General features: G+C 36.7%; 1 non-coding gene across 1 annotated transcript; it reads right to left on the bottom strand.

Annotated features, from left to right (window-relative positions):
• Positions 1 to 200: 200 nt before the first annotated feature.
• On the bottom strand, positions 201 to 307 carry LOC116282717 (U6 spliceosomal RNA). Its single transcript, XR_004192299.1, has one exon. It is a non-coding gene; the product is annotated as a U6 spliceosomal RNA (small nuclear RNA).
• Between the last annotated feature and the right edge of the window lie 10709 nt (positions 308 to 11016).

Below are 11016 nucleotides of genomic sequence, written 5' to 3' on the forward strand. Positions count from 1 at the left end.
CCTAAGACATTAATGAGAACAGCTGTCCTTGCACCTGTCCCACTAATGAGCTGCTCCATAAGGTTTTTTCTATCAAGTATAAAATCAGCACTCAAAAAAGCAATAATTTATTTTTTCCCCTCTACTCCAGGAGTAGAGTTTTTATTTGTTTAATAAAAAAACTATTTTGCAACACAAAAACAAAAATTAACGTGAAGAGTAAAAGTATGGAACGCTTCATGAATTTGCGTGTCATCCTTGCGCAGGGGCCATGCTAAACTTCTCCGTATCATTCCAATTTTAGTATATGTGCTGCCGAAGTGAGCACACAAGCAATAATTTATATTATTCAAAAGACCACCCTATTCCCAAACCTCACACACCTACATCTACCTGAAATCGTCATCCCTTTGAGATGGGCTTGTGTGAATGACAGACACTTTCCTCAATTCTTCATGCTGCTGCTATGGCTCTAGTCTGAGCATTAAGGACAAATTGTCTGTGAAAGGAAATTACACAGGGGGGAAACACTAAGGGCAAGATTATTCCAGATGATTAAATGAAAGCTCAGGTGGTTACAAAGGTCTAAGCTCCAAAGAGTAGGGGTGTATTAAACACGAGATGCAATTTCTTCAGAAGGACAAACCATGGGATATTTAGGAAGGTAAGCAATACTATCTCCCATTCTCATAAAATAAGAGTTTAAAACTGTGACGTACACTCTAAACAATCTTTTAGTTAGAATTGAAGATGAATATACAAAATGAAACTAAGAATGGCTAATGATAATAATTCCAATGAACTTTTATGAAGCACAGTACTTTGCAGTCACTTCTTGTTTATACCCTCATGACCATACCACATGGAAGTCACTATTAACATCTCCATTTTAGATGAGGAAACAAAGATTTGGGGAGGTTATGCATCTTGCCTGAACTTATGCAGCTAGTGAGAAGCAGAGTAAGGACTCCAACCCAAGTCTATCTGGTGCCAAAAGACATGTTCTCAGCACTGTTCCTTAACCACTGGCTGTACTGCCCCTGCCGTGGACCAAAGGATGTCAGACCTGACAGACCATGAGTGGGCATCCAGCCCAGTGGCTCCCAGTATTTTCAAGCATGAAGACCCCTATTATCAATCATTTTTTCAAAATTTACTGGTTGAAAACATACATAGTAACAAAAGTAGCTGTAAATTCAATAATGCTCTTAAATGACTCTACATTATATTTATCATCTATATTCATTTGGAAAGTAACCATTCATAGAAATGTGAGACCTAGGATTTATAGGCTCTAAAGACATTGCTTGTTGAACATGGAATTTCTGGACCCTTTGAAATTTTTCCTGTTCCCTCCTACCCAGGTAGGAAGTTGTCAGTTCTGGTCCCCTGAGTAGCAGATGTCAAGGCTGGATTAGATGTGCAGAAGATTTACTGAGGGAAATATCTGTGGGAGGAGAAATAGGATGTGGGCAGGAGCAGGCAGGGAGAGCCTTCCAATTACAATGCAGGTCCTGGGAAGGGATCTGGAAGGGAAGACTGGACAGGAAGAGCCTAGGATTGCAGTGCAGTCTTGGCCAGCTGATGGGGAGTCCCTGAGCCAAATCTGCCCATTATAGGAAGCCCCCACTAGGCCAGTACCAGTGTCCCTGCCATGCTCAGTCACTGACTGGGAGCTGCCTGGTATAAGTGTGACCTCAGATCCATGGGGACAGTAGCTGGGGGCTGTAGTCAACCAACCATGTTCCCCACAGCAGCTTGTTTTGTTGAGACGGGACAGCACTGGTTAGGAATCATGGGTAAGGTCCAATATTCTCACTTTATAGCTGAGGAAAATGAGGCCCAATTACATTGTCACATAATCAGGATGAAAATTTAGTTGACCCAACTCTCAGGTCCGCAGAGTGCTTAAACACTGTGATTCTGAAATTCACCTGCAAAATGCAGGACCTTGGGCAAGTGATTTAATCTCCCTTAGCTTCATTGTCTTTCTAAGGAGATGTTGTTTAAGGATACAAACTTGCAACTGGTAGATAAATAAGTCCTACAGAGCTAAAACACAGAACGGTGATTATAGACACAAAAACTGTATTATCAACATTAAACCTGCTAAGAGACTAGATCTTTAATTGTTCCCCCCACAAAAAGAAATGATAATTATGTGATGTGATAGAGGTGTTAGCTAAAACTACAATGGCAATCATATTGCAATATAAATGTATCAAATCAGTAGTATACACCTTAAACTTACATAATGTTATATGTCAAATATATCTCAATTAAAAATGATAATAGCATCTAATTCATAAGATTGTTGTAATTTTAAAAGAGAAAACACAGGTAAAAATGCTTAGCACAGGCCCTGGAACATACTAACTAATTAATAAATGGTAGCAATTAATTTCTAGTGCAATGTTTTTCTTCTAGATATAGATAAACTAAAAACATCTTACTATGTCCTTGTATTTTCTCTCCAGTTTATCCTCTCACAGGTACTCATAGAAAAGTAATCCAGTTACATGGAAATTATTTCTAAATTACCCTCGATGTCTGCAAAAATCTCCAACATTTAAGAATATTATCAGCATTCCAAATCTCATAAGTGGCCTCTGTGCTCAGAAGAGACAATTAAAATAGTTTTCAGGAGACTTAACAAATATTTAGAGTTGAATCATTTAGTGCTTCCAATATTAATTCAGGTAAGTTTAATTCAGGATAAAAATAAGCCTCTGATATTTAAAATCCAATTCAGTGCCTTAAAATATTTACTAAAGTGGAGAACAAATCAATGCTGCAAGGTCAGGGAGAAATGTGCACATTCTTGGAGAGTCACCGCTGCTCCCAAGAGCGCATCTCAGGCCTTTCATGCAGTTTGGCATAGGGGAGTGAGCCTCAGTCCAGCGGGGCTGCCGCCTTTGGGCTGCTGGCATGATCATGAGAGATAAAAGTCTTATTAAAGGCCAGGAGCTCTCTATTCCAGGGAGGGCACAATTTCTCTCCTCCCTGACTTGAAGACTGCTCTTCACCCTATCTTTAAAAAAAAGAAAAAAGAAACAAGAGTGTAATGGGACAACAATGGGGATATAGTTGACTCTATTGACTATACATATAAAAATTGTTAAGATGGTTAAAAAAAAAGGCAATGGGGAACTCTGTGTAGGGGGCAGGGAAAGACGGTATGGGAACTCTACTTTCTGCTTGATTTTCCTATACACTGAAACTGTTTTTAAAAATAAAATTCATTAATTAAAAAAAGAAAGAAAAAAAGCCCATATTATGCTAGGTGAAAGAAGCCAGAAACAAAAGGCTACATGTTTGATTCTACTTATATGAAGTGCCCAGAGCAGACAAAGCTATAGAGACAGAAGTTAGTGTGGGTTTTTCTTGGGGGGGGGGTGGAAGGAGGTGATAGGAGAAGCAGATAAACAGAGCACAGAGGATTTTTAGGGCATTGAAAATACTCTGTATGATATTATAACGATGGATGTGTGTCATTACATACTTGTCCAAACCCACAGAATACACATCACCAAGAGTGAGCCCTAAGGTGAACTATGTAAACCACGGACTTGGGATGATTATGATGTGTCAGTGTGGATTCATCCTTGGTTAAAAAAAGGACAAAAAGGACCATTCTGGTGAGTGATGTTGATAATGCCTGTGTCGGGGCAGGAAGCATATGGGAAGTGGGAAATCTCTATATTCCTTTTAATTTTGTTACAAACCTAAGTTTTCTCTGAAAAAATAAGGGCTTTAAAACAAAAAAAGTAGACAGTGGTTGCCAAGGGCTTGGGAGGTAGAAGGAATGGGGAGTGACTGCAGTGGGTTTGGGGGTTTGGGGTAATGAAACTGTGCTGGAATTAGATAATGGTGATATTTGCCCGTCTCTGACTATACTAAAAGCCACTGAATTGTATGCTTTAATGGGACCAATTTTATAGTATATGGATGACATATCAATTAAAAAAAGAAAAACGTGTCCTGAGTCTAATGAAGATCCCATCTTTTTTCATTTGACCAGGAGACTGGTGGATAGACTACGGGAGAGTGGGGTGTAGAGGGAAGAGAACCTGCAAAGGCATTTCTCTCTCCTGCCTTAGGACCTTGCCCTTCACCCGCTGATGACCTGTGTGGCAAGGCCCCTGCTGAATCCACTGTCAGTAATCTCACCCCTTCATAGCCTCTGTGGTTATGTCTGTTGAAAGGGCCACGTGGTCCTCTACTGTAAATAGCTTCTTCTGTGTGCTTTTATTTCTCCTTTTCTTACTTTATCCTCTAACAACATCTATTATCTCTTGATTTCTCTTTTCTCTCCTTCCCATTCAGTGCAGACTCCTTCTACTTCTCCTTCATCTAATGTCCTCACAGATAGATAGAAACACAGATAGATAAAAGACCCTCTAACTGGCTTATCCATCCTTCCAACTACTCATTTATTCATCTATCTGTCTAACCATCTATCCATTATCCGTCTCAGGAATCCCCATCCTTTTGGAAGGAAAAGGCTCACTTCCTGACAGCACCAACAGAAACCCCCCACCCCACCAAGGAAAGAACCACTGTTATCTCCCAGCTTCTGTGAACAGGAACTAGTGAGTTTCTTCACTTCATATTTCTAGCTGCTACCACAGAAAAAGGAATGAAGTGACTGTCCATCAAGGCCACAGTCTGTCCAGCTGACTCACAGAAATATTGTTTTAGCATTTTGACAATGGCTATTTAAAGAGGATGGTTAGTTCACTGGTTATATGGTGATGAAGAAAGTTGAAACAAATTGCTTAAGTATTGTCTTGGCAAACCTATGAATTTCAGTTTATTGACAGACACTTATTGACAAACACATATAGGCAAAACCAGAAGTTTGCTACTCCCAAATTCTTCCCCTACAATTTTACCAATTGCAGAGTTATAGAAAGAAGTGTACAGAAAGCAATTTGGTAAGTAAACTATTATTTATAATTTCAAATACCTCTTTGGAGGGATACATTTATTAGTGATTCAAATATTAGTATCAATTAATTTAATAATATCTACACCTGGATATAATCACCCTAGATTGAAGCTTTATCTATGAGAGAGGAAAGAACTGACCTAGGATTGGGTCATCCTTTGGTACCTTTAACAAAGTTTCACCATGGAGGCCTTAACACCCTTGTACTTACCCACCCACTAAATCTTCTTCTTTCAGGTCTGAATTCAAGAGCCTCTTGGAAAATGTGTTTTTTCATGTCTCTAGTTTGGGATTATTTTATTTCCCCTGTCCACCAATAGCACCCTGTACAAGACACAGACTAGGAGAGAATATTAGCGATACATGTACTTGACAAAGAATCTGCATCAAGAATATCCATAAAGAGCTCTTACAACAATAACAAGGCAAATAACCTATCTTTTTGAATGGGCAAAAATATGAAAAGGACATATGTAAATAGCCAATGAGCATGTGAAAATATGCTAAAAAATTAGTTACCAAGGAAATGCAAATCAAGATACCATCAGAATGTCTACAATTAAAAGACTAATGATACCAAGTGAGGGTGAGGATGTGGAGTAACTAAAACTCTCATTTGTTGCTGGTGGGGATGTAGAATAGAACAAATACTCCAGAGGACAGTTTGGCAGTTTCTTATAAAGTTAAACACATGTTTACATATGACACAGAAATTCCACTCCTAGGTATTTATCCAAGAGAAATGAAAATATATGCCCACACAAAACTTGTACATAAATGTTCATAGAACTTTATTTATAGTAGCCCTAAACTGTAAACAGCTCAAATGTCAATCAATATGTGAATAGATAAACAAATTGCTGTACATCCAGACAGAGGATAAATAAAAAAGAACTGACTGCTGCTATAAACAACATGCTGAGTGGAGGAAGCATGACACGATGTGCGAATACTGCATGATTCCATTTACGTAAAACTGACAGGAAAGTTCAATTTAATTTATAGGGTCAGAATGTAGATCAGTGGTTGCCTAAGTTCAGAAATGTGAAGATGCAAAAAGGGAAACTTTGGGGATGATGGAAATGTCCTATATCTTGATAGTGCTGGTGGCAGGCATGTACACATTTGTCAAAACACTTCAAACCATACATTTTAAATGGGTGCATTTGATTGTTTATAAATTATACCTCAATCAAGTTGATTTAAAAATATATGAATTCTTCAATGAAATTAGAACTCTCCCTCACACCATATACAAAAATAAACTCAAAAATGGTTTAAAGATCTAAATATAAGACATGATACCACAAATCTCCTAGAAGAGAACATAGGCAAAACATTCTAGGACATGAATTGTAGCGATATTTTCTTAGTCTCCCAAGGCAAAAGAATTAAAAGCAAAATTAAACAAATGGGACCTAATCAAAGCTTTTGCACAGCGAAGGAAACCATAAACAAAATGAAAAGATAACCTATGGAGTGGGAGAAAATATTTGCAAATGATGCAACCAACAGGAGTTAATACCCCAAGTATACAAACAGTTGATACATTTCAATATCAAAAAAAAAAAAAAAAAACACAACCCAATCAAAAATGAGACAGAAGACCTAAACAGACATTTCTCCAAAGAAGATATACAGATGGCCAACAGGCACATGAAAAGATGGTCAACATCACTAATTATTAGAGAAATGCAAATTAAAACCTAAGTGAGGTATCATTGCACACTGGTCAGAATATTATTATTAAAAAGTCTACAAAAAATAAATGTTGGAGAAGGTGTGGAGAAAAAGGAACCTTCCTACACTGTTCCTTAAAAAGACAGCTTGGCGTTTTCTTAAAAAACTAAAAATAGAGCTACCATAGGATCCAGCAATCCCACTCCTGGGCTATATCCAGAAAAGACAAAAACTCTAATTTGAAAAGGTACATGCACCCTCAATGAATCATAGCAGCACTGCTTATAATAGCCAAGATATGGAAACAACCCAAGTGCCCATCAACAGACAACTAGTTTAAGAAGATACTATTTTATACACACACACAGTGGAATATTACTCATCCATAAAAAAGAATGAAATATTGCCATTTGCAACAACACAGAATGACCTAAAGATGATCATACTAAGTGAAGTAAGTCAGGCAGAGAAAGATAAATATTGTATCACTCATACATAAAATCTTTAAGAAAAATACAAATGACTCTATATACAAAATAGAAAAATACTCACAGACATAGAAAACAAACTTATGGTAACCAAAGGCTATAAATTAGGAGGGGAGGGATCAATTAGGGGAGGGGTAAATTAGGAGTACAGATTAACAGATACAAACTACTATACATAAAATAGATAAGCAACAAGGGTTTACTATATAACACAAGGAACTATATTCAATGTCTTATTATAATCTATAATGAAAAACAATCTGAAAAAACTATATATATAACTGAATCACTTTGCTGTAGATCTGAAACTAACACAATACTGTAAATCAACTATACTTCAATTAAAAAAAATATGAATCCACCTGCATCCAACTGTTAATCTCCTACAGTCTACCTGCACCTTATATCTTCTCTGTCATAATTATTTTATACCCTAGCAGTTACCCTTGTAACCTTCAAATCTGTTCCACAGAAATTCTGAGACCTCAAGTACTTCATTCCCTGGGGTCAGTGCTTACCTTTAGATGGTACCTATGGTTAGTCACTCTGACCTCAGCTTCAGTCAAGGGGATAACCCAGAGGGGAGGTGTTTTGCATCCTTCATGAGAAATCCTGAGTCATCCAATCCCCTCCATTTCCAACTGTATGTGCATTTTTGGCATGATTTCTGAGGATTGTTCCAACGGAGACACGATATTCTTTCTTCCTGCCCGTGAGTGAAAGTGGTTTGTGGACTAGAGATGTGAGCTCTCTCTCACCTTACTTCTTCGAGAAGGTGATTTCCAGATCAGTAGGGAAGCTGCTGAGGCTCTTTCCAGACCCCCATCCCCACCCCCAGTTTGCTTCACTGACTTCATTTGTGGACTGAGCACATTCATCTTTCTCTTTACTTAAGATCATGTTGACAGAAGGCCAATTTGATTCCTTGCAGAGCCATTTTATTTCAACTGAGGAGAATGATCCTTATTTTCCAAAAATCTTTCTCTGGGTCACAGTGTGAAAGGGTTGACTATTCTGCATTTGCCCAGCAGTAACTCCAATAATTCAACCCCTCTTGCATTTAAGGTTTGGTTTGCTAAGATTCTTAGCAGGGAACCTTTTAAGGAAAACGGCTGGACTTAGCAAGCATTCCAGATATTGGGGAGAGTTGAAGTTTCTTTCTGAATAAAAAGACATAAAAGCAAAAATTCAAAACCACAGAAGTAGCCAAGTGAACAGACCCATCAGACTGTGATGTTTCATAGTGCTCCACCAGCCTTCATTTCCATCTCAGAGCTCCCTTTAGGCATAACTGTAAGCAGAAAACAAGTCAGGCTTCATGTGACAAATGTGGACTTCTGAGAACACTTATTAAATGATTATGAAGATGTTACAAGCTGCCCTTAGCCGGTGTTAATAATCTTCTACATGAAATATTCTGCTCGAGGTTTCTAACAGCATCAGACAAGATAGTTCATGCATATAATTGCAGGTACTCCCAAATTTTCCAGATTAGTAAGACAATCTTTGAAACTGTTCTGGTTCAACAGTACTGTCCTTATTCCTTCTGAAGTTTTCAAAATCTTTTAGGATCAAAAAGATGACTTCTGAAAGTCTTTTGTAAACGCCAATGTTATAAATAGAATTCCATGATTTTTAGAATGTGCATTAAAAACCGACCAGACAGAAAAAGATACACAAGAGGCCTTTTAAATATATTAATAATGCTGAATTGCACTCATAATAAGAGAAATGTAAATTAAAATTGCACTGAGATACCACTTCTCAACTATCTGATTGGCAAAAACATCAAGACTTGATGATACATTTTATGACCAGACTCTGAGGAAAAAAGGACTTTCATATGTTGCTGGTGGGAAAGCAAAATGGTACAGCCATATGGAGGAAAACTTGGCATTTTCTAGAAAACTATGTGTGCATTAACCCTTTGACCCATCAATTCCACTTCTAGAAATTAACCCTGAAAATACACCTTCACAAATACAAAGAACTAAAGTACAAGTTATTCATTTCATATTTCTAATAACAAAATATTACAAACAACTCATGTGCCTATCCATAGGGCATTAGGAATAAATTATAGTATATTTGAACAACAGAATACTATGCAGCCATTAAAAAGAATGAAGATGATAAATCTCCTAGAAGAAAACATAGGCAAAATATTCTTTGACATAAATCTTAGCAATGTTCTCCTAGGGCAGTCTAGCCAGGCAATAGAAATAAGAGCAAACATAAACAAATGGGACCTAATTAAACTTATAAGCTTTTGCACAGCAAAGGAAACTATAAGCAAAACAAAATGACAGCCTACAGAATGGGAGAAAATATTTGCAAGTGATGTGACTGACAAAGGCTTAATTTCCAGGATATACAAACAGCTCATACAACTTAACAAGGAAAAAACAAACAACCCAATCCCAAAATGAGCAGAAGATCTAAACAAGCAATTTTCCAAAGAAGACATACGAATGGCCAATAGCACATGACAAAATGCTCAGTAACACTAATTACCAGAAAAATGCAAATCAACATTACAATGAGGTATCACCCCACACCAGTGAGAATGGCCATAATTCAAAAATCCATGAATGCTAAATGCTGGAGAGGCTGTAGAGAAAAGGGAACCCTCCTACACTACTGGTTGGAATGTAGTTTGGAGCAGCCATTATGGAAAACAGTATGGAGATTCCTCAAAAAACTAAAAATAGACTTACTATATGATCCAGCAGTCCCACTTCTGGGTATATATCTGGAGGGAACTCTAATTTGAAAAGATACATGCACCCCAGTGCTCACCCAAAAGATGCATGCAGCACTATTTACAATAGCCAAGACATGGAAGCAACCTAAATGTCCATCAACAGATGACTGGATAGAGATGTTGTGGTACATTTCTACAATAGAATAGTTCTCAGCCATAAAAAAGAATAAAATAATGCCATTTGCAGTAACATGGATCATCATTCTAAGTGAAGTAAGTCAGAAAGAGAAAGAAAAATACCATATGATATCATTCATATGTGGAATCTAAAAAAAAAAAAGAAAGAGAAAGAAAAGAACACTATGAACTCATCTACAAAACAGAAACAGACTCACAGATATAGTAAACAATCTTATGGTTACCAGGGAAAGGGAGTGGGAAGGGATAAATTTGGGAGTTTGAGATTTACAAATGTTAGCCACTATATATATATTTTAGGAAACCCCAAATTTCTTCTGTATAGCACAGGAGACTATGTTCAATATCTTGTAATAATCTTTAATGAAAAAAATATGAAAACAAATATATGTATGTATATGCATGACTGGGACATTGTGCTGTCCACCAGAAATTGATACATTGTAATTGACTATACTTTAATTAAACAAAAGAATGAGGAAGATCTCCATGAAGTAATATGTAGTAATTTACAGAATATACTAACAAGTGATAAAAATCAAAGTATAAAAGAGTACTCATAGTATGCTTTTTTGTGTAAAAAAGAAGAGGAAATAAAAACATATATATTTCCTTATTTTTGTGAAAAGAACGTCAGGAATGATAAATCAGAAACTAATGAATATAGCTTCATATGGGGAGGGTGAGTGGGGGATGGTAATAGGGGTGCAAGTAAGACTTCTCTGATTAAATTTTTACTAGTTTTAACTATTAAGCTATATAATTATTTTATATATTCAAACATAAAATTAAACAAAAAGATAAAATAAAATCTTAACATTAAACACAGAAAGTGGATATTACTGTACACTAGATAGGTAACAGCCACACAGCAAAATGAACTCAAACAACTTTTAAATATAATACTAAGATGGTACATCCTTAATAGAATGTATCTTAAGACCAAAAGAATTGCAAAGACATCTTGAACTTTACTTAATAGATTCATAATTAATAGTGTTATTGGTCGTTGTGTT

Source organism: Vicugna pacos, chromosome 12 (genome assembly GCF_048564905.1).
Source record: "Vicugna pacos chromosome 12, VicPac4, whole genome shotgun sequence".
NCBI lineage: Eukaryota > Metazoa > Chordata > Mammalia > Artiodactyla > Camelidae > Vicugna > Vicugna pacos.